The following is a 24,732-nucleotide window of genomic DNA, read 5'->3' as shown; positions in this document are numbered from 1 at the left end:
CTGAGATTCTGTTGTGAGGTTGGGAACAGTTGGGAACAGCCTCAGACTTGCCTCTCCCACCTTGCTCTGCTTCCTGCATGAGTAGAATGTATCATATGAAGCAGGAGAACTCATATGAAGCAGAGATCTCACTCACTAAATAGTTTTTGAGCGCTTCTCATAATTTCCTGCTTATTGAAGGTTAGAATTTCACAATCTCGCTCTTGGTAGAATCCTTGGATCAAAATAGTACCTGGATGGGTTCTTGGTTGTTTTCAGAAATATCTGTTTTTAGAGAGGGAGGAAATGAATGTATAGTTAAGAAAGCCTTGCATATGTGTTTCAGATTTTTCAGGGTGAAGTCTCTTTATCTAACAGTGCTTTGAAAGAGTTTAATGCAAACCTTTGCCCTTGTGTGAGATGGATTAGGTTTCGTATGCATTCTTCCTTCCATAATAATAACCCAGGAATAATGGCTCTTGCCATAAGCTTTGTTTTGCTTGCCAGTGGTGATGGCTGTCACCGTTCTTCTCTCGACCAAGTCTGGATGCTGCAATGCACACACACACACATTCATGCCAAAAAATAATCTGGAATATGGTAGAACATTTTTGAAAGCTAGCAGATCAATGTCCTGATAAAGAGCGTGATAATAGGCATTAAACACGATTGCAGAAATACTACGAGTTGAGGCCAATGGGTAATCCATAATATTGATTAAATGCTTGGTTTCAGTACAAGTTTAGAAAAGCCAACACATCATTTTTATTTAGCTTTTAAATTGGTCCAAGCTTTCCTTGTCTTTTAATGTCTTCTATTTTTAAAGGGTTGGTTTTCAAAACACATCACAAAAAAATGTTTTTTGTACAATATTAAAGACAGCGTTGACAGGGATAACAAAGGTATGTTTATCCATTCAGGGTGAGGGCCAAACTAGTTTAGCTTAAGGCCAGAAGGAGGCTACCTAGGGATTCTAGTGGTCATGCTTATCTCATGACTAATACTCCCTTTTGTCCTTACTGTTCACTGAAATGTAAGCTCTGTTGCCTTCCCTCTCCTTTCTTGCTTTCTGATGCTGCAGCTCTTGCCAAAACCTTTTTATTTCCTCAGATATCTTCATAACTTATTTTAACATATAGTTTTCAAAGTAGCTAACTCTATATACATTTATTTGCATCATTTATTCTGTGTGCAGATGTTGCATTTGTATATATGCTTAAGAGAGCATTCATGCTCCTAAGCATGAACTGTGTGGAATGTAGTAGCATATTGATCCCAGAAAGGAGAAGATAAAAAATGGATATGGTGATATCCTCATATTAACGTAATACAATAAATATGTTGTGTTTCTGCTGAGGCAACATATAACAGTTTAAAAATATAAAACCCACACAAACCTACAATCAAAACTTTTAGTGTTACAAATACGCCATTACAATGTCTTGTTATAAGGATCAATACATTCATTATGGCATAAGCTTCCGTAGGCCAGAGCCAGCTTCATCTAAAATGTTTGTTTTTTTAATAAAGAAAATACAAACAATTGAACTTTTATACCTCTTGCATTTCATGGTCTTTGGATCCTACTATTTTACAAACTGTTTTTCTCTGTCAGCCAACTAAGGGAACTACTTCATGCATCAGGCAAAGTGGACTCCAATCCAAGCAGGGAATAAATCGACCACGAGAAATCTGTAAATCTTTGAAGCGCAAGAAGACTTGGTAGTTCTTGCCTCAGCAGACTAATGTGGCTATCCTTAGAAGAGTTAAAGGGCCAGCCATTGAAGAGCCAATCCATTTCGTTAGGAATGTGCATGTTTTATGCTACATAGCATTTTTCATTCTTTTTGAGACAGAACTCTGTGCTAACTTGAAAGTTTACATACTCCTATCACAACTCAAAATTGGCCCAGTAACCAATTTCACATCACTTGAAGGTATGCTCTGGTTTGTAGCATTTGTAAAATGTGGGTTTTCCCCCCTTTCTTTCCCACTCTTGGTTGAAGCCTGGCAGGAGATTGTTTGAGGTAAATTGTGTTGGTAATCTGTCCCTCAGGCACATAACCCTGCTAATGAATTACTAGAAAAATCCTTTGTTTACTCACTGTCACCATTCCTGGCTGTTTAAAGATTTGCTAGAGTAATGCAAGGCTTGTAAAGCTTTGACACAGCCTTTAAGAGCTTAAATGTTTCTTTTGTGTGTGGACTTCCTTGCATACATAGGCTGGGTTTCACTCACCCTGCCCCCTTCACCTGTTTGATGTATTGGATTTGAAATTTTCCAGCATGGAGGAAAAGACAGTTGACTTTGTTCAAGCCATAGACAAAATAGGGTAAGCCCCCTTAAGAAGCACATAAAGGATGTGAGTAGTGCTGTGGGTTAAACCACAGAGCCTAGGACTTGCCAATCAGAAGGTCGGTGGTTCGAATCCCCGCGACAGGGTGAGCTCCTGTTGCTCGGTCCCAGCTCCTGCCAACCTAGCAGTTCAAAAGCATGTCAAAGTGCAAGTAGATAAAGAGGTACCGCTCCGGCGGGAAGGTAAGTGGCATTTCCGTGCACTGCTCTGGTTCGCCAGAAGCAGCTTAGTCATGCTGGCCACATGACCCGGAAGCTGTAAGCCAGCTCCCTCGGCCAATAAAATGAGATGAGCGCTACAACCCCAGAGTCTGTCACGACTGGACCTAATGGTCGGGGTCCCTTTACCTTTACCTAAGGGCAGGAAAACTGTATTCTCCATTAAGGTAATTTTGCCTGAAATGGTGCTTGATCTCCAAAGGGCACCAGTGTATGGATCTGGACTATGTCTGGAAGGGGGACTGCCTGGGAATCCAGTACATGTGGCCTTGAGTATCATATTGGAAGAAAGGCAGGATATAAACACCCTAAATAAACGCAAAGCACAACCTTGGCTTCTGATATGGATTCAAAGGCATCACATGGCCAAGCCTCCTCTGAAACTATACAGGCTTTCCCATGAAAGGGATCTGGTTATATTTATCTAGCTCACTTACAGGAGGGATAGATAATTTTGTCCTGCATGCCCATAGATCTTTCTGGTTCAGACATATTAATGTCCTACTTGAGAGACACCTCCAGCAACCCTGGAGTCAGTTCCAAATGGAACATAGAAAGCTGCCTTCTACCATGACAGACAATCGAGTTGATTCAGTATCTGTCTAGTTCAGTTTCCTGGACGTATCTGGAGGTGCACTGCAGAAAAGGCTCGTTCCTGTGTTGCCATCCTCTGAACCTCTCATGGAGGCGGCACACAAAAAATGGCCTCAAATGATGGTCCAAGTTGGTTCATATGGGGAAAGGCAGTCCTTGAGGTATTGTGATCCTATCTCCTCTGTTACCATAATTAGGCCAGACCTCTCAGGCACAGGCATATCTGTTATAATAGGCTACCCCTACTCAGTCACAATCTTCCGTTCCAGTGGGGCGATGATTGGACATAAGGCACCCACTTGATTGTGCCGTGTGTGTGTGTGTGTGTGTGTGTGTGTAATATTGATTGTACCAAAGGCAACTGACTCTGTCAAAGGAGGTTGTGTGTGAATGGGTCCATTGAAGTCCCCAGTATCCATCCTTAGGTTTTTATGAAACCTAAACCCAGAGCTTAATTTATGCCAGTGCTCAGCTCTGGAATCTTATTGACAGCCCTGAGATTTGAAGGATGATCACCTGGAAAGCTGCAGGGAGAAAGTGTGATTTGCAGCAAAGGGGCAAGTAAGGGTGTGTAAAACCCTTCCCGTGCTTGGTCCCTGCAGCTGCCTCTCCCAGCCTCTGAACACACGCAGACGCTGTTTCAGTAACCAGCACCCACAGGTTTCGAATCTAGGGGGCTGCTGTGTGCAATGTCTTGGTAAAACCCGGCACCTACTTAAAAAAACTAAATAAAATGGAAATAGAAATTTCAGCCTGCCTGAAAAGTGCTATCTTTTCTGTTGCTTGTTTCTCATTGACTAACTTGGATGTAAAAAGGATAATCCATTATGAAATATTTCCAGCCAGCGGAGGCGGAGGAGGTGGTGGCGACTTGCAAGTAAGAGTCTGCAGGCACAGCTTGTGTACATATTTGTTGAAAGCTGGTTGGCAAATGGAGTCGGTTTTCAAACGTGTTCTTTCACCTATCAACAGAGCACAATTCTTGAGTACTTAATGTTCTGCAGATTGCATAAGCGCTGCTCTGGAAATATTTGGACAGGCTGAGAGCTCTTGTTTTCCTACTACTTTGTTTTGCTGCTGCCGTAGGCTGAATCCCGTGAAATAGAGGCTGGACTACTGGTGTTGCGAAATAAATTCCATCGTAAGGTTTATTTATAACACTTGGAAGGATAATTTATCCCCCCCCCCTTTAGTCTGGTATGTATCAGACATGTTGTCATCAAGAAGAGCAGCAGCCTCCTGGTCCTAACTGGGCTGTTAAAAGTCTTCACCCAGTAAAATATCCTGCACTTTGCAATGGTTTGGCAACTATCAAACGTGCTGAAGCTCAAGAACAAAGCTGTTCCAGAAAACTCTGTGCCGGTGCCAAGGCTCCAGGGCTTCCTGCGCTACATTTGAATGTTTTATTTAGTTAGTTATTTATAATATTTATAGGCCGCCTTTCCGGGTCAAACCCTCTCAAGGTTGTTTCTAGCATGCAAGCCACCACAAAAACTAAGACTACAATGCAATGCCAACAAACCAGTACTAACAATATAATGTAATCTTAGCATAATAGTACAGAAAGCAAAGCAAATGATCATATAGCACCAAACCAAAGAGTGGCACAATCAAACTTACGCAAATGCAGGTTTAAACAAATTGATCCTGAAAGCCTGATGGGGCCACTTAGACTTCACTTGGAAAGGAGTTCCCCAGGCGTGGGGCCATCACAGAGAAGGCAACCCTCTCTGTTGTACTCATCAATCTACCGTAATTGATTTCACAGGGCCTCTGGGATATTCTCAAAGTGCAGGCACGTTAATATGGATGAAATCAGTACTTTCAGATAACCTGGTTCCAAACCGCTGAGGGCTGGAAGGCAAATCCCATCGCTTTGAATTGAGCTTGGACGTGCAGCAGCAACTAGTGCAGTAAAGGTGTTACACGTTCCAACTGAGGGCAACCAGAACTATTCAGAGTATTTGAAATGCAGCTGCAGTGTATGTGTGCATATGAATAATTTAGGCATATATAAATCTCGCCCCTAATAAACCCATCATTGAATTTAATGCACACCATGTTGATGCTTTCTTGGCCTATTAATTCAATCTCAATACCTCTTTTCTGGGTTGATCACTGCCAGTTCTAATGCCATATGTGAAATCAGGATTGTTTGCCTCAGTATGCATCACTTTGCACTTCTTTCAGGGAATCTCATATGCCATTTTATAGCCCTTTTGCACAGGATTCAGAGATCATTTCGGAGCTCTTCACAGCTGGTTTGGGACAGTTCAGTCCCTCCTGAATAATTGGGTATCATTGACAAATTTGGCCACCTCACTGCTTACCATATGACTCCATATCATTTGTGAACAAATTAAATAGCACCACTTCCGATATAGATTCTTTGGGGCAAGGGAACACCACTGATGTCTTCTCTCTGTTGTGAGAATAGTTTGTTCTTCTACCCACTGCTTCAGTATTCGAAACTCCCATTGTTCTAGGCGCATTTTGCGATAGGGAATTTCATTAGCGCAAGCTGTTTCTGAGCTCTCAGTGCAGTACTGCACATAAGATTTCAGATTAAAACTGCAGAGTGGAAGGAAAAGAGGAGCTTTTTTCTGCCTCCCCACTTCCAGTTACTCTCTGAAGACTGGAGAAGAGACCCCCTTAAGAATATTAGGGGGCTGGGCAGGGGAAAGACTAGAGTGACCATGTGAAAAATGAACATTTTAGCTGCAGTTCATTCATTTTTCAGCTTTGTATTCTTGTTATTAAAAAAGTGTGCCTGGACATTCCATTGTTGTGACCATAACCTAGATTTAAGTTGCCATTTAGCTCCTAGCTTTCATATCTCAGTTTCTAACACTGTACTGCTTCCTTTTTTTGTTTTGTTTTGCTCTTCATATCTTAAAACCACTGAATTAACTCGAAGAGCTTTTGGAGGGGAACTTTGTTTTTTAAAAAACGGAAGTCCACATCTGCTCATCCCTATCCAGATGTTTGCCAGCATTCTCACAGAATTTGAAAAGCTTAATGAGTCAGGACTTCCCTTAACCAGAAAAGGCCATGCTAATTCTTCCTTGGTCAGACTTGTTCTTCAATCTATTGATATAACAGTCTTGGCTTTAGAGATACTTTCTGCCAATTTATGCTGAATAAACTTTTTTCCTCACTCACCTGGAATATCATGTCTTCCCTTTGATTCCCCCTTTTAAGATCAACATTATTTTGCTTTCCAGGAGTCTGGAACAAAGAACAAAAACATCACATCTGACTTCTTAATGAAGTCTTGAATATATGCCATCTAGATCCAGTGACTTAGTGGCTTTTAATTAGCCTCAGAATTTCATTGTGCTCACTCCATGATCAACCTAGTTCTTCAGATGCTCCCTCTGAAAAGAGTTCAAGCATGGGTATCAAGCATGGGTGACAGAGACCTGGTTGGATGAAGCAGATGGGCCTGTCCTTGCCGCTGCTTGCCCACCAGGTTTCTCTTACGCACAGCAACCCAGGCCTTGTGGGCGGGGAGGGGGGGTTGCAGTGATTTTTAGGAAGTCATTAGTCTGCACCAGGCGTCCTATTGGGAAGACCCCAATTTTCTGAGTGCATGTTCTGGAAGTTGTGCAATAGGGGCAGTACAGGATTCCTATTGGTGTACCAACCTCCCCGCTGCACCAAGGATTCCCTGCCCGAGCTGCTTCAGGTCGTGGCGGATATGCTCCTGGAGACACCTAGCTTGGTTGTCCTGGGGGATTTTAACATCCATGCCGACACGACCTTATAAGCGGCCGCTCAGGACTTCGTGGAAAGCATGGCCTCCATGGGGCTGTCCCTCAATAAGTTTGGCCCAACTCATAGCCGCGGACATGCCTTAGACTTGGTGTTTACCTCTACGGATGTTGGTGATCTGACAATAACTAAAAGCGAAACAAAAGAAGTGCCATGGTCAGATAACTTCCTGGTGCAACTGGACTTCTCCGCGACCCTTCCCCTCTGCAGGGAGGTGGGACCAATTGGGATGGTCTGCCCCCGCCATTTAATGGATCCAATTGGCTTCCAGAGAGTGGTAGGGGATGTTTTATCCCAAGTTGATGGCCTTTCAGCTGATTCCCTGGTGGCCCGCTGGAATGTGGAGTTAACCAGGGCTATTGACTGTCTGGCTCCGAAGCGCCCTCTCCGATTGCATGGAGCCCGGACAGCCCCGTGGTTTTCCCCGGAGCTGAGGGTGATGAAACAATCGTTGAGACGGCTAGAGCGCCGGTCATTAAACCGCTTCTTTAAAAAAGCATCTTTAGACCCAGCCAATCTGGCCAACTATCGCCCAGTCTCAAATTTACCATTCTTGGGCTAGGTGATTGAGCGGGTGGTTGCCAGACAACTCCAAGCATGCCTGGAGGATTCGGACCATTTGGATCCCTTCCAATCGGGATTCAGGCCTCACCATGGGACTGAAACTGCCTTGGTCGCGCTGGTTGATGATCTCCGGCGAGCTAGGGACAAAGGTGAGAGCTGTTTCCTAGTTCTGCTGGATCTCTCAGCGGCCTTTGACACCATCGACCATAACATCCTTCTGGACCGTCTAGAGGGGCTGGGAGCTGGGGGCACTGTTATACGGTGGTTTCGCTCCTTCCTCCTGGGCCGTGTTCAGAAAGTGGTGGTGGGGGATGAGTTTTCAGACCCCTGGGCCCTCACTTGTGGGGTGCCTCAGGGTTCCGTCCTCTCCCCCATGCTTTTTAATATCTATATGAAGTCGCTGGGAGAGATCATCAGGGGGTTTGGGCTGGGTGTTCATCAGTATGCAGATGACACCCAGCTCTACCTCTCCTTTAAATCAGAACCAGTGAAGGTGGTGAAGGTCCTGTGTGAGTGCCTGGAGGCTGTTGGAGGGTGGATGGCAGCTAACAGATTGAGGCTGAATCCTGACAAGACAGAAGTACTGTTTTTGGGGGACAGGGGGCGGACGGGTGTGGGGGATTACCTGGTCCTGAATGGGGTAACTGTGCCCCTGAAGGACCAGGTGCGCAGCCTGGGAGTAATTTTGGACTCACAGTTGTCCATGGAGGCACAGGTTAATTCTGTGTCCAGGGCAGCTGTCTAGCAGCTCCACCTGGTACGCAGGCGAAGACCCTACCTGCCTGCGGACTGTCTTGCCAGAGTGGTGCATGCTCTAGTTATCTCCCGCTTGGACTACTGCAACACGCTCTACGTGGGGCTACCTTTGAAGGTGACCCGGAAACTGCAATTAATCCAGAATGTGGCAGCTAGACTGGTGACTGGGAGTGGCCGCCAGGACCACATAACACCGGTTCTGACAGATCTGCATTGGCTCCCAGTACGTTTCCGAGCACAATTCAAAGTGTTGGTGCTGACCTTTAAAACCCTAAACGGCCTTGGTCCTGTATACCTGAAGGAGCGTCTCCACCTCCATCATTCAGCCCGGACACTGAGATCCAGCACCGAGGGCCTTCTGGCGGTTCCCTCATTGCGAGAAGTAAGGTTACAGGGAACCAGGCAGAGGGCCTTCTCGGTAGTGGCGCCTGCCCTGTGGAACACCCTCCCAGCAGATGTCAAAGCAATAAACAACAATTTTACTTTTAAAAGTCATCTGAAGGCAGCCCTCTTTAGGGAAGTTTTTAATGTTTGATGCTGTACTGTTTTTAATATTCAGTTGGAAGCCGCCCAGAGTGGCTGGGGAAACCCAGCCAGATGGGCGGGGTATAAATAATGAATTATTATTATTATTATTATTATTATTATTATTATTATTATTATCATTATTATTATTATTATCTGTCCAACATTTTTCACAATTAAGACCGCTACAGCCTTCACGTTGCTCCTAGAGACTCTGAGAAGCACCAGCCAATTCCTCAGTTATTCTACCCTTGAAAATGTATGCCACTACTTTTAAAACTTCTCTCTCTCCATTAAGTGCACATACCTCCTTAATATAAAAAGAGTTAATATAGAAAGTTTCACAACAACTCTAACAGGCTATATTGACAATTGCTGTCAGAAACCTTCCCAATGGACGCCACATGCGTATGTTTTCTTTTTGAAAGAGCAATGCAGAGAAGACAGTGGTGCAAAGGATCTTTGAAATGAGAGCCTCAGCTCATCCTGTTGCAATCAGTGCAAGGCACCACAGTCCCATCACGTTGCTCTGAGTATCTTCTTCAATCATATGTGGGAACTAAGCCAGATTTCATAGCTGGAAAAGTCTTTGGGGCTCTTCTATAATCTTTTTGTTTATTTGCAGGATGGGGTAGGAGGTTAGCAAAGGAATGTATAGTGAGTATGGCTTCCTAATTGGCTCTTGTTATATGGTTTTCTGTGGAGGATATATCTGATTCTGACCTTGTTGTTAGGGTACTCGCAGCAACGATGGCAAAGATAATCTAAAATGGACTCGATTGTTAAGCTGTGTACAATTGCATGGGGTGGTGAAACATAAGCTTTAATGGGCTACAGTCCACTGTGGCAAAATACAGAGGCAAGGAGAAACATCAGAAACCTCACCTTCACTACACTGTCCTTCAGTTCTTCTCCACAGAAATTGGCAGTTGTACTTTTTTCTCTTTGGTGCATTAAAAAAGTGGATTCTTCCTTCTTTTTCTAACAAGTTGGAAACCTGTTTTCTTTGCTTCAAGGAAAATCAGTTTTGTTGGCATAGCTTAGAAGTGTATTGCTTATCGCGCTTTTTGTGGCAAATCATGAGAGCTTTCCCTCATCTTTCCCCCCCTTCATTTTCCTCTACTGACACATGCTGCTCAATTGTGGTGTTATATTTAAACAAATCAATTTTGTTGCAGAGTTTTCCCCTGTCATGATGATCACTTTTACAGCACAAATCCCATTGATTTTTCCCGCCCCACAGCCCTGAAGGAAAAGGGAAGGGGGGGCGGGCGGAGAGAAGAGAAACCAGTTGATGAACTGCATCAAGATCTCTGGAGAGACTAATTTTGTGACTTCTTGGAAGAATCCAGCTCCTGGCCGCTTTCCATTCTTCTGTTCCTCTTGCTGGAACAAGCCTGCGCTCCTGATGGAAGTAAAATGGTACCCACAAGGGAACGTGAGCTATCGTAGAGACTGATAGAGAGAAAGCCTAAGCACGAGAGAGGCGAGGGCTGCAGGGTTGAAAGAATATTCCAGCTGAGGTCAGCAATGGCTTGTCAGGCAGGCCATGAACTTGGTCAGACCCCAACCTTTTTACCAAAGAGAACCCAATTCTCAGTAGTAATGGCAGTCAGTATGAAGCCCTCCCCTGACCGCCCTGACAGTATGCCCTTAATGTTTACATTCTGTGGACTTGAAGTCAGAATAATTGGTGTGCTACATGCTGACTTTGATTTTCCCTTCACGGTTTTCAACTGTTCTTTCCCAACACCACCTTTTTCTTTTTCTTCTTCTGATCGCAGAAACAGCTAAGTGGAAGGGGATGCCTCAGTCGGGGGTGTGTGCATGTGGTCAGTTTACCTGCTAATATAATTGCTTGACTATTTTTTCACAAATCCCCCCCCCCCTCTTAAAAAAGCAATCTCTATTACCAAGACTTCATTTTTAACTTGCTGTCTATGCTAAGCAAATAAATTTACCCGCTTTTAGTTTCTAATCCCCTAAAATAGGGGTGGGCACCTTTTTTTTAATTATTTAGAAGACATCTGAAAGCAGCCTTCTTTAGGGAAGTTTTTAATGTTTGATCTTTTATTGTGTTTTTTATATTCTGTTGGGAGCCACCCAGAGTGGCTGGGGGTATAAATAATAAATTTTTATTTTATTTTATCTTTCATACAGAGGGCCATATTCCCTCCCAGGGGTGCCAGTGGGGTGTGTGTCAGAGGAGTGGATGAAACTAACAAATGTATTTTTGACCTTTTGTGGGGAAGGTTAGTGTTCCACACACACTGTCCTCCATCCAGACAAGCAACAGTTCAAGGGTGCATTCCTGTCAAGACAGGGTGCAATGTAGGCTTGGTTAAGTGTGAGGCCTGGGGAAAGGAAGTATTGACTGAGGAGGTGCCATAGCCTAGAAGAGTCCCAACGAGAGGGGTGGGTTGCATTTGGCCCCTGGGCTTGAGTGCCCCCCCCACTAAAAGGTAAAATAGCCACAGAATGTAGACTTAACCATGCAACTTGAAGCTTGCCTTCTCAAGCATACGTCCATCTGATTCAATAGGACTTACTTTTTCGTAAGCATGCCTAGGACTGTAGCTTTAAAATACTGAACCCAAACAATCCAACTCACACAACTTCACAGGCTTCTCAAGGCTTTACAGCATAGGGAGGCAAAAACTAAGTCCTGGGGGCCGGATCTGGCCAGTCGCCTTCTAAATCCAGCCCATGGATGGTCCGGGAATCAGTGTGTTTTTACATGAGTAGAATGTGTCCATTTATTTAAAATGCATCTCTGGGTTATTTGTGGGGCATAGGAATTCATTCATATCCCCCCCCCAAAATATAGTCTGTCCCCCCCCCCACAAGGTCGGAGGGACAGTGGACTGGTCCCCTGCTGAAAAATTTTGCTGACCCCTGCTTTTCAGGATAGTCAGATGGTCATACAGTGGTACTGTTCAGATGGTCTCCCTCCTCTTCCACTGGCCCCCTTGGTCCTGGATTTTGTCCAGGAAGTACATTCATCAGGAATGGCCCTCAGACTTTTGACTCCTCCTTCCATTTTTAGTTGCCCTCACTGTGAGAATTAATAACCAGGAGACCTTATTTCCTTCAAAGTAAGATGCTCTCTTACCCTGGGAGATTGGTTGTTGTTGTTGTTGTTGTTAGCGTGAGCTGAGAGTTCAGTTGTTCCAAGACTTCTCATTTAAATATGGGAAATACTGACCTGACTCCATTGTTTGGCTGAGAAAAGAGAGTGAGACTAAGGACTGCTGCTGCTGTTCTCCCCATACAGTCCTGAGGGAGCATCTTATCTGCAAGAGAGATTTCCAAAACTGCTACTTGGTTAATGTACTCAAAACTAAAAACAAGGTGAAGAGTTAGTTCCCAGTGCGGAGAAGGTAACACTTTCATTTGCATGCTGCTCTATTTTGATTTCCAACAGCTCGTTTAAAACATTTTAAATTGACCCAAAATAGTTTTAGTTGCAACATTCTCCCACTCTTTTGTTTTTATTCTCGTTCCAAACGATTTTTCTGCCCATCGTGGACCAGTTAAGTTTGCTTTGGAGGTAAATCTCATTGTAGTAAACATCCTGCCTTTGCAACTCTCCCTTTTCCTCCCTCCTTGTCTAAACAACTCAGAATTTAGTGCAGCAGCTGTGGGGGCTGCATTATAGAGCCTGACAGGAGTGCTATGCTGCTGTTGGCTGTTGTTTGCTGCATGCCATCAATCATCCTCACCACATGGTCCTTAGCTTCCAGCTGTGTGTATGTGTGTTAAATGCATGGTGGACAATAATAATCTGCAATAACCATTTTTTACACTATGATGGAGCATTGTGCTGCTGATACCTGGATTATAGCACCATTGCAAAGTATCAAAACTAGAAGGCCAGTCTCTCATTCACAAAAAGGCATGGTCTCTGGTATCCTGGCTCTGGAAACCGACAACACAGCTCCAGACTTGCAGTGTGCTGTGTGTATTGGAGCAGAGAGCAAAGCATAAAACTCACCTTGCAGAGTTAAGTCACGGATGAGAGGGTGCTTTTTGGCACAAGTGTGGGTTTTGATTAGCCAAAAAAAACGCCTAAAAGACCGACTATAAGCATGGTCTTTTTTAAAAAAATGCTAAAATTTTGAGGGTTTTAAAGTGTTTTTTGTTTGTGTGTCCCCAGCAATATCTGTTTAATGTTTCTTGGTATTTGGCACCAATTGCACTGCAATAGTTACATAATGGTGTTCACAAGAACCAACAAAGGACTATCGACTCATGAGAGCTAATCCAGTATAACCGACAGAGTGTTGGAGTCTATGGAGACTTAAGTTCACATTGTTTCTTGGCCAATAACATTATTAGAAGATCTTACTGACAAACCATGATTTAGGGAGACTTGCCTGCTTTTGTTTTACATTCTCTCAGCCCTCAGCTTCCTAAATTCAACACCATCTCCATAATGCAGCAACCTCTGGAAATGGAGGAAATAGTTTGCCAAATCATTGTTAACCTTTCTTCACCATGCTTTGGCGTGATGTCCAAATAGAGCAAGCATAGGCAAACTCTGCCCTCCAGATGTTTTGTGACTACAACTCCCATCATCCCTAGCTAACAGGACCAGTGGTCAGGGATGATGGGAATTGTAGTCTCAAAACATCTGGAGGGCTGAGTTTGCCTATGCCTGAAATAGAGCCTTGGATTATAATCTGGGAAAGATTTAGATCGGCTTTTCTTCTAGAAAAAAAGGTGCCAGTATTGCATATCCTTAAATTCCCTCAGAAAAAAACACTGGATTTAGGTGCTGGTTGTGATTTATAACCCTCCAGATACTTTTAGGCTCTGGCCTTACCATGCCATAAAAATTACATATCCTTCTTGATAATACACTCCATGTACTGAATACAAATGATCCAAACGTGAGTTCTTGGTGGCTTGTCTCACATCTAGAATTTTGTTTAGGATGGAATTCTTTCTGAGCCAAGCATCTTCTGGGGGCTTTTAATCTCTGGGAAAATACGCACGGAGTTATTTCGAAGTATATGTTTATATTTGTTGTCACTCAGTCTTTAGCACTATCATTAATTAACAGTTTTTGTTTTCCTGAAACCAATTGGATACATCGGGATATAAACTGAGACAGAAATAAGGGAGGCTGGGATATAGAAGGGGACTGCATTGTTACTTGGCATTGATCTCAGAGTTTGGAAGGGCTGGCAAAAGAAGCAGGATTTTGAAGGGTGACCAATTGCTGCTAGTCATTATTGCTGTATTCTACATCCACTGTTGGAGGCAGCATGTGTCTGAATACCAGTTGCTGGGAATGACAAGTGGGGAGAGATCCTGCTTACAGCAGATGCCCACAGCATCCGGTTGCCCACTGTGAGAACAGGATGCTAGACTGAGTGGGGTTTTGGCTTATCTTCTTATGCTCTTATGCAATAACCACCTATCCTAGGTGCACTCTATCTATCTATCTATCTATCTATCTATCTATCTATCTATCATCTATCTATCTATCTATCTATCTATCTATCTATCTATCATCTATCTATCTATCTATCATCTATCTATCTATCTATCTATCTATCTATCTATCTATCTATCTATCATCTATCTATCATCTCATCATCTATCTACCTCTCTCTCTCTCTGTCTGTCTGTCTCACTAAAAGTTAGAGCAGAAGTATATAGTAAAAGCTGCTGTTAAAAGGATGTAGAAGAAGTAACAGGGGTCAGCAACCTTTTTCAGCTGTGGGCCAGTCCACCATCTCTCAGAGCATGTGGTGGGCCGGACTATATTTTGAAAAAAATAATAATGAATGAATTCCTATGCCCCACAAATAACCCAGAGATGCATTTTAAACAAGAGGACACATTCTACTCATGTAAAAACACGCTGATTCCCAGACCATCCGCAGGCTGGATTGAGAAGGCGATTGGGCCGCATCCAGGCCTGAGGTTGCATACCCCAGGTATATAACATATTGCTTCCCTCCCCCCTCTGCACCCAACCCTAAAACATAATATTTAGCCACCAGATCAGTGTTAAAGATGCATTCCCCACCCCACACCCCGAGGAAAACTATAATGCTGGCAAAGCGTGCTTGATGGAGGATTATTGGCCATGCTCAAGAACCTCAGTGTCATTAGCTTGTAAAGAGGCAGTGAACTGCTTCTTGCTGAGGCTAGTGAGCAGAATAAAAGGCAGCCTCACATGGTGGCCCTTTCTCTCCATCTGCTCCATATCGTGCTCCATACAAATTAGATTTGGCAGTGAACCCAGCTATCAATGGGAGTGTTAGATACCGGACCTGTGATTATGCTTCCCAGGCCTGCCCTGGCGCAAAAGAGTGATACCAGCAACCAGGCAATCAAAGGCTGAATGTGCTCAGTGGGTAGAAGGCAAGGGGAGAGGAGGGCTGGTATTTCAGCAGTGCTTAAAGGTGGTTTCTGAACGTAAAAATAATTGATTTGTAAATGGCAATTAGGAAAGCATTATTTTGTACATGGCTTTGGTGCATTGACTCCAAACAAACCATTTGCTAGGAAGCTTTACTGGTTTTCAATCTTATTTAAAACCCTGTCCTCCACCCCTACCCTCCGCACCATATATGAACAAACCTACTGTTTCTTAGACTGTCCCAAGCTATCTCAGTAGGGGGTAATGTATACTTTATAAAGTACAAGTTGTAAAATATATCTATCTCTCTTTCAAACAAAGAAAGACACACACACACATCTAAGTTCAGATTAATTTCAAATTCTTATAAATCCTAAGGGCACCACCACCACTACCCACCACACCCCCCAAAATTTGACATGCCAAAAACTTTCTGCCCTGCTGTGACAACATACCAGGAGTCAAGAGAGGTGAGGCAAGCAGAGGTGGAGAAGTGGCTTCAAGAGTGATGAGACCACTGGACGAGGAGAGAAGGATAGAACATTAATGCACCCCACCCCACCCCCAAGATATTCTTAAGTAATTTTAAACAAATTTATAATTTACAAAAGTAGAGATTGCCCTTTACTTGGCCTCATATGCATTAATTTGTTTTAGTGAAATAAACTTGAATTGCTTCATTTACAATTGACAGGAAATCATTCCAAGTGGCGGGATTTATACCTACTCTTTTAGAACACTTTTAGATAAACATAGTAATTATTTGCTTTTCTGCTTGTAAAGTCCTTTGTATCCATTGGTAAGCAGGCCTTGGCTTCTTTTATTCTTGCCCTCCTGTTACCCAGGAGGAATGAAGAAAGAATACTATTCTCCTTTTTAATTTCCCTCACTGAACCCATTAAAATCTGTGATCTAAATTGCCTCTTTCGTGGCATTAATTTTTTCCCCTGAAAAAAAGATGTAAACATGCATAATATGTAGCATATTCTACATTGAGGACCTGTTTTTTTTTAAAAAAAAAATATGAATAGGAAGACTGCAGCTAATTTGCATGTTCTAGCTACCATTTTAATTTGGGTAATTATTGTTTGGCTCTGGCTGGGAGTGCTGCACTCAATGCATCAGGGTGTGTGCGTGTTCCAAAAATGGTGCTCTCAGACATGGGGAAAAGATGTCCAGCACATGCTCTCAAAAGAATTTCAGGAAGACTTGGGAAAAGAAACCCTGAGAGTTTCAAATCGTAATGCACCAGATTGTCTTTTTCTTTGTGGATCTCTACAACTATGAGGACCTAAAACATTCTTTTAGAAATGACAACTTGGGTGTCTTTGGTTTGGTTTTGTGTTTTGACTTTTTGTGTCTCCCTGCAACCCCTGGCTTTCATCACTTCCTTCACAGAATAATAGAATTGTATAGTTGGAAGGGCCTCCAAGGGTCACCTGGTTCAAGGAACCCCCCCCCCCCCCGCATTGTAGGAATCTCAACTAAAGCATCTATGACAGATGGCCATCCACCTCAGGCTCACCTCCCTACTATTCCTTTTTCATATTCTTTTATATTTTATATTTTAAAGAATACTTCCTGAACAGAAACATCAAGGTGGTAGTTTGGTGGGGGACCACTGGTGGTCTAACAGCAGCTACAGTTATGGCACAATAGAACCACTTGACTTACTGGTAGTCACAGAGTTGCTGCTAAAAAAAAAAAGTGATTTCTGCATCACACCCCATAATGGGTAGTTAGAGAAACATGTGACACCATGGCAGGTGACTTACACATTCTCCAGCTTCTCTCCAGCTTCACATTATTGGGTGTTGAGAGAAAGGGGAGAGCATATGGTTTGATGACATCACTCCCCCCCCCCACGTGTTTTGGAGAGGGACAGGGGAACTGGATGCAAGACTGCTCATTTCGGCTGCAAACCTGTGCTTAACATTATGCCCAGTTTAACTCTAAAATCTCATTAGAACGAAACCAGTAAAGTCCACTTCACACTTCCAGTGTTAGCGAAATTCCACTGATGTTTGCAGCTGTAAACTTTAAGAGCATGAAGGGAAGGGAATCCCATGTTTCTTGGAACCCCAATTGGTAGTGATTTTATGACACACATGTCTCTTCCATGCTTATGTTCCACTATACTGGATGAAATGAAGCCACTTAGTTACGCTTGCACCAGATCTTAGTGCTGCTTCCCAAAGTGACCCCCTGCAAACCATGGTTTTTAAATTGGGAGCATGCCTTCCCTCTTTCTCCAGATTTTCCTCACTGTTCTTCTAGCTAACCATAGGTTCCTGTAACATGCAGCTACACAAACCAGATTACCTCAAAACTGTGGTTTACAAACACATTTCAAACCATGGTTTCAGTTCCTGGTTTTACAAGTCAACCTTGGTTTGTGCACCACTAATGGTGCGAAGAATGGATCAAATCACCCTACTGAGGGTAGGAGGGAAGAAATAAGAGATCAGCAGCCATGCAACTTCATCAGGGCATGGTGAAGTCAGAAACCGGAGGGGTTTGTGGGGAAAGAGAACTTCTGGGGTCTTTTTTATTGTTTGCCACTGGGTGTGGGGTAAGTGGCATCTTACAGAGTGACAGCTATAAAATTAGATAATCGGTTAATCGCTGGCAAATTAGCCCCATGTCTTTTGCAGAGAACAAATACGGTATTTATGTAAAAGTTGTTAATAGTTTCTTCCTTTTTTAATTGGCAGAAATAAATGCAAAATGCATGATAATTAGGCAGCTGATGAATTCAGTTGTACAATTATGCCTAAAGCTATGCCCCAGCACTTAATGCTGCATGCTCTGAGCAATCAAAGGGAACCTATTTATATGGTTTATTTATAAAACAAAGTTACAGATGAAGTAACAGTGGCAGATAGACTTCAAGCACAGCAACTTGAAGTCAGCATTCTAAAATGTTTATATAGTATGCAGGATATACCTACCTACTGGGTTGGCAACCTGATATGTCCCCACCCCATTTTTAAAGTTGGGATTCATAGCTGTAAACATATCTAGATAATATTGAAAAGAATAGCCTTAGTTGGTAGGTGTGGCAGCCCCAGTGCATGTCTCTGTGGCATGTAGGAAAACATAGAAAGTGAGTACCTCTGAGGATGGTTATAATTCTGATTTTGTTGACCTCAAATTGCAAAAGAGAAGTGGGATACCAATTTTAATTCAGGAAAAGTGACTTTCAACTGTCGGTTGTTTGTGTGTGTGTGTGTGTGTGTGTATAAAACAATAAAATATGGGGAAATAGGTTGGCAGAAGTGTGGGGGGGCACTGACAGTTATCAGATTGTGGTCTGTCTGAGGCTGTTGTCTGAATGATGGATATTTCCCTATTGAGACATCTTTTCAGGTTTTGAAGAGGTATAATCTAAAACCAAATCAGCAGACCCAGCTTTTGCCATAAGCAACTCCTTGCCTTGCTATTTTGTACTTCCAACCTTGGGCTTTTCATCAAGAAGCCTGCTATTTTCTTTCTGACAACCACACATTACAAACATAAAAATTTACTAGTCCTAACAGAGTAGAAATTGGCACTTGCTCATTTTGAGAAGGCTGCAGTATAAAAATCCTTTCTGGGGTGTGTGTGTTGGAGTGGATCTTCCCAACACTGTTAGAGAGGGGCTTCGTTCCCAGTAACTGCATGATCTAACACAAAGATGACAGTTGGTTACTTTGGTGCCAAGAGGGCTGTGCAAGCCACTGAAGGGTGAACTTCACCCATAATCCTGGCTTCCTTCTAACTTTGCAGTTAGCCTAAGAGTCACATGTAACAGTGTATTGAACAGTTCAGCTGGCAGTTTTACCCTTTCTCTTCCCATATTTACCAGTACAGTGGTACCTCGGGTTACATATGCTTCAGGTTACATACACTTCAGGTTACAGACGCCGCTAACCCAGAAATAGTACCTCGGGTTAAGAACTTTGCTTCAGGATGAGAACAGAAATCGCACAGCGGTGGCGCAGCAGCATGCCCATTAGCTAAAGTGGTACCTCAGGTTAAGAACAGTTTCAGGTTAAGAACAGACCTCCAAAACAAATTAAGTACGTAGCCAGAGGTACCACTGTACTATTTGCTGTTGAATGGAGTCCCACTCAACTCAACAGGACACACCGGCCAAACATGCATAGGATTAGGCTGAAGTCCTATGCATACTCATTTGAGAGTTGAGCCCCATTGGAATCAGTGGGGGAACATGGCTAGGATGTGACTGCTAATCTCTAGCCATACTGACTACCTTAATCCTGTTTTCTTCTTGTTCAGAACTTGCAGTGCCTCTGGACCTAAAGATGACTGTTTCTTAGAGAAGAGCAAGTCCCTGCCATGCCAATACGATGTTAGCTTGAAAATAAACTCAGCTACTTAAAAGCAATGAAGCAGAATATGGCTTGGCTTATTTCCGAGACAATCAGATCCACCATCCTAGCTGTGCAGCCTACAAAAATGGACACCCCCCATTCTATTTCTTTAAAAGACTGCCTTACTGAGCCAGTGACAGCAGCTGCAGTAAGAGGGGAAAGACACCATTCCCTCCCTCCCTTCTCCTTAACGACCCCCTTCCTCTCACTCCCCTGGTGCTGGAATGCTGCCCCAGCTCTTGTGGTATGTGGGATATTTAAAGGAAGGGAAGTGGAAAGGTTGTTTATTGGGGGGTGGTATTGAGTGAGTGGATCAGATTTTAATCTGAGCCAGATAAGAATTTGGATGTGTGTGATGCTTGGCTGCAGAGGTGCCAGAAGGAGGAGTGCAAGGCATCACCCAACCATCTTAGAGACTCAACTCCGGGTTTAACCTTTTCATAATGATACAAATTGAGTTACAATCCACGTGCAAACTCCCCCTCCCCCACTTTTTTTCATACTGCAAATGGAAATGCAACTTTGGGAGGGAAGGATAGCATTGAACTGTAAGAGCAATGGGGGGAAACCCAACCCAACCTATTCCATTTGACCTTGTGGCGGCAACACTTCACATAAATTGGGTAGCACCTGCTGAAGAAATTGGGCAGGGTGTCTGCAGAATGCCATTAGGCTTGCTAGAAGAGAAGAGAGGAAAATTAAAAACTTGCCCCTTCCCTGCCTTCAAGTCCAATTGGGCCAGTGTTGGACAAGAAAGCAATATCCAAGTGTCTGTTAAGGACATAGACTCTCTGTTAAGGATTTTTGGTTGCTATATAGTACTGTACTCCAGTTCAAAACCCACATTTTAGTTACCTCTTCCCGGGAGTAACAATATCAGAAAGAAAGTAGGATTCTGGCCAACTGGGAGTAAGATGGAAGAAGAAACAAACTCCATTTTTTTCTGGAGACATGGGGACTGCCACGCTTTGGAGTGAGCAAGCAAGTGGTTGGTTGTTCTGATGGAAAATTTAAAAATAAATAACTTTTTTTTAAAGTAACCCTTATGAAACAAGAAGTCTTTTTCCCACCCGGCGGTTCTCCTCCACTGGTGGTGTTTATTCTCCATCCCGTTAACTTGCAGAAGAGCTGAAAGTGTTATTTGTTCTAATTGCTTGGAATTTTGGCAGACTAGATGAGACGCCACTCATGTGTGCCTGCCTGGGCATTTATAAGTTGCAGCTGTGCTCTCCTGGTCTAATCACACTGTTGGAAAGTCAATCGAGTCCTGCAAAAATGTAGTCACCTTTGTTGCAGGCTATCTCCCTTCCATGCTTTCTGAAAGAAAAAAAGAAAAGAAAAAGAACTTTAGAAGTGATTGGTTTTTTAATATACAAGGAAGCTTTTTGAGGCTTCACTTGAAGGGAACCATTTCCATCAAATGCAAACTTTTGTGTCCCATGTAATGAAATAATGTGCTGGATTATTATTATTACTATTATTATTGTTGTTGTTGTTATTGTTATTATTTGAAGAGAAACTAAGTGGTTTGGAAAAATTAGGAAAGCAAAAAAGGAAACCAAATTCCAGAAAACAATTTAAATCATGTGATCGAGTCAGAGATCTACCTTGCTACAGTTAACTGGTTCCAACCTTATAAATGAAGTGTTGATTTTTCAAACACTGTAACTACTACTACTACCAGGAGCCAAAGACTTTTATCAGTTATTGCTTATTAATATATGAAATTCAGTTCCCAGTCCCTTGGCCTTCTCCCTGTCTCTTAGTTCCATGCTAAAAGCATGCATGCCTTCCTAAGCCTGGGTCCAGTGTGGTGTAGTGGTTAAGAGTGGTAGACTGGTAATCTGGGGAACCGGGTTCGCATCTCCGCTCCTCCACCTGCAGCTCCTGGGTGACCTTGGGCCAGTCACACTTCTCTGAAGTCTCTCAGCCCCCCTCACCTCACAGAGTGTTTGTTGTGGGGGAGGAAGGGAAAGGGGAATGTTAGCTGCTTTGAGACTCCTTCGGGTAGTGATAAAGCGGGATATCAAATCCAAACTCCTCCTCCTCCTCCTCCTCCGCCTCTTCTTCATTGACTTCTCTAATACTATCTCCACTTTCACTTCTTCAGCTCTGAAAATCTTTAACTTGGGATGGCACACCTAAGAACTACCACAGATTGCCTTTTGGTATAACTAAGTGTTGTTGATCTTTGATTTTTTTTACATGTAAACCTGAAAATGTAATGTGTATATGAAACTAGTCTGTTTTTGAAAATGTGTGCATCATGCATCTGATAAAGTATTTCATAATAAGCCTGTGAAAGCTCATTATTAGTACTTAAGATGCCTCAACACTCATTTTTGCAGCAGCAGTCCCTGCCAACTATTTGGATGTTCATTCATCTGAGATCCATGAATTGGCTATAGCTCCCCTTCAAGTGCACACTCATTGGCAAATCTCTTTGCTGCTGCATAGTGATGTGGTTTACACAATAAAATCCTGGCTTAATAAGCGAGGGCAAACTTCATATCCATACATCCCCTTCATGCAAGTAGGGCAACAAAACAAGGAGTCACAGTTAACCATAGTTTTCAGTTACCTGTAAACTGGGAACTGTGGTTAATGGCTTCTTTGTTTTCCTGCTTGCACAAAAATAGCAGTGAAGCAGGAATGAAAGAGCTGCATGTGAATATACAGATTTGTTGATAGCTTCACTAATTAGGCTAGTATTTGGCCCTCTGAACATGGTCAAGGTGCTGAATGGCTGCAAGAGCAGCAAAGGAATAGAAAGCTCTGGTGTGTTGCAACACATCTGTCCAGTAGAAGCTTTACTCCATCACCCAGCTCTTCCCATGTGTATAACAAAAGGTAGAAAATACGTACCTTCAGGGGCACAAGCAGCCTGATCTGAAGTTAATTCAATTTGAAATTAAAGGGATTTTTTTAGAAAGTTTGTAAAGCCACAATGCTGCTAAAATCTATCCATAACTGTAAGTGAAGGTTCCAGTTACAGATAGGTAGCCGTGTTGGTCTGCCATAGTCAAAATAAAAAAATTCCTTCCAGTAGCACCTTAAAGACCAACTAAGTTAGTTCTTGGTATGAGCTTTCGTGTGCATGCACACTTCTTCAGATACACTGAAACAGAAGGATCTGGCAACTTCTGTTTCAGTGTATCTGAAGAAGTGTGCATGCACACGAAAGCTCATACCAAGAACTAACTTAGTTGGTCTTTAAGGTGCTACTGGAAGTGATTTTTTTATTTTGTAAGTGAAGGTGTTAGCACGCAGGAGCCTCCTGCATTGCTCTGTAATATAAATAACAACATGATAATTGGCTAAAAAGGCACCTTCTCATAATTCCTTGGCCCTAAGTATTGGCAACAGATCAGCAGCCCCTGAACATTTCTGACTGTTTGATGGAAAGGCAGCTATGCTGAGAGTTGGCAAGAGAATATTTTAGCATTCAAAGGCAAGAAAAGTACGGAAGTGGCAGAATTGTATTAGGAGTGACATTCATACCTCCTAGATTCTTCTGTATTTAATTCTTTCAAAATGCAGATGCCTACAAATTCTTGAGCCTTAGCATTTTCATTGTGCAGATGCACACCCCAAACTAAGATATAGTCAACCAATTAATGAATTTTAGTTGAGTAATCATGACCTTTTGAACTGATTGATTAAATTTAAATGAGCCTCTAACCCAAATCTTTGATGCGGCTGTCTTTTTGAGACACTGAAGAAAGTGTTAACATAGTTGCAAGTGAATAAAATCTGCCACTTACCCTTTCCTCTAAAGAAGGGTTAGATTTAGCATTTATTTTTTCATTCTATATTACAGTTACAGTATATCTCCAGCAGCAACATAGTGTAAAATCAGCAACAAATTGTGCCATACTGATATAGCCACCTACCTGTCGCTGCCATTTAACCAGTTAACCTACTGGTTAAATTTTGCAGTTCTGAGAATTTCATCACCTTGAATGGGAGGAACTTGGATATTCTCAACTAGCTTCTAATAGTTCTGTTTCCTCCAGAATGTTTTTTCTTAAAGCAAATCTAGACATATGCCCAAAGATGAGAAATTCCATTTGTGCGTTGTCAGTTTGATTTAGGCCTTCTGTCAGACACTGGAGTTTTTTTATTTAAATCAAATACTAGATCAGTTAAATAAGAAGGTAGCCCAGTGGTTCTGCATTGGTGAGCTGCTTTACTGCTCATGTGATGCTTAGAAACCATCAGAGTTGATGGAGGTGCAAAAGCCCTGAGCGGTGTTCAGCAATGTGCTTCTGCTAGTGCAAGGACATTTGGCCACACAAAGAAATTTCGTCTTCCCTTACACCCCTTAAATCTATTATGGGGGTTCCTCCAACTCTTTGGAACAGGTTTAGGTTGGGCACATGGGGAGAGAAGAGTCTCTGCCAAATCCTTCTGAGATACACTCTATATTTCTGCCACTGAGCAGATAAGAACTTTCAGCCAATGTGTTATAGCTAGAGGGCTCTGTTTCAATGTTTCTGGGAGGTTCAAAGCTCTACTTGGCTGCAAGGTTCACTGAATGAATCACTCCCTCTTGGGTTTGGGCAAATCACTGTCTCTACTTAAGCTACCTCCCAAGTCTGTTGGGAGGCTAAAATGCTCTTCTCATCTCCTTGAGTGGGAGAGCATGATACAAATGTGATAATATATCAGAAAATTTATCAGAAATTTTGTTCTACTTTTCTCCTTGCAGAACAAGCCTGGGGAGTTTGCCATCAAGTTGGTATTGAGTGAGAGATTAATCAGACCCGCAGTTTTTGTTCCTAAATGCTGAACCATCTAAAGGTAAAATTTCCACTTGCGCTACGAAAAACTGACAATTCAGAATTTGGAGGTGTCTGTATTACGTTGTCCCTTGTGGATTATGAGAGTTTATTTTCATTATGACAGGTAGGGTCTTTTTTACAGAAATATGGTTGCAGCAACTGTTGATGTTGTTTGATTAACTTTTTGACCTTCTGAATTTTGTTTGAAAGTATCTACTGTATAAGAATTAGGCAGATTCATGGACAGTAGGTCTATCTGCAGCTTTTAGGCAGTGCTAGGGCTTTGGTGGTCTTAACACAAGGCACCCTCAGTGGGTTTCCTTAACTGGTATGAAGCAGGGAACATGAGTTGAATTCTCTCTTTTGCTTCCAACCCACTTGGTTGCACCATGCAAAGTAAAAATAGGACAGAGGGCCCTTTACTGGTCT

At 42.8% G+C, this 24,732-nt stretch overlaps 1 protein-coding gene across 11 annotated transcripts in view; it reads left to right on the top strand.

Annotated features, from left to right (window-relative positions):
- ZMIZ1 (zinc finger MIZ-type containing 1) overlaps positions 1-24,732 on the top strand; it is a 381,786-nt gene that overhangs the window by 93,138 nt on the left and 263,916 nt on the right. For 10 of the 11 annotated variants that reach the window (XM_082225135.1, XM_082225142.1, XM_082225146.1 and 7 more), the window contains exon 3: positions 24,231-24,322. The exons of the other annotated variant lie outside the window; for it this stretch is intronic. The gene's annotated coding sequence lies outside the window, so the exon portion shown is untranslated. The remainder of the gene's footprint in view (positions 1-24,230; positions 24,323-24,732) is intronic. 11 annotated transcript variants of the gene reach the window in all.

Source organism: Podarcis vaucheri (assembly GCF_965113315.1).
Source record: "Podarcis vaucheri genome assembly, chromosome: 5".
Taxonomy (NCBI): Eukaryota; Metazoa; Chordata; class Lepidosauria; order Squamata; family Lacertidae; genus Podarcis; species Podarcis vaucheri.
The sequence above is the reverse complement of the archived record's forward strand: the minus strand, read 5'-3'. Positions and strand labels throughout refer to the sequence as shown.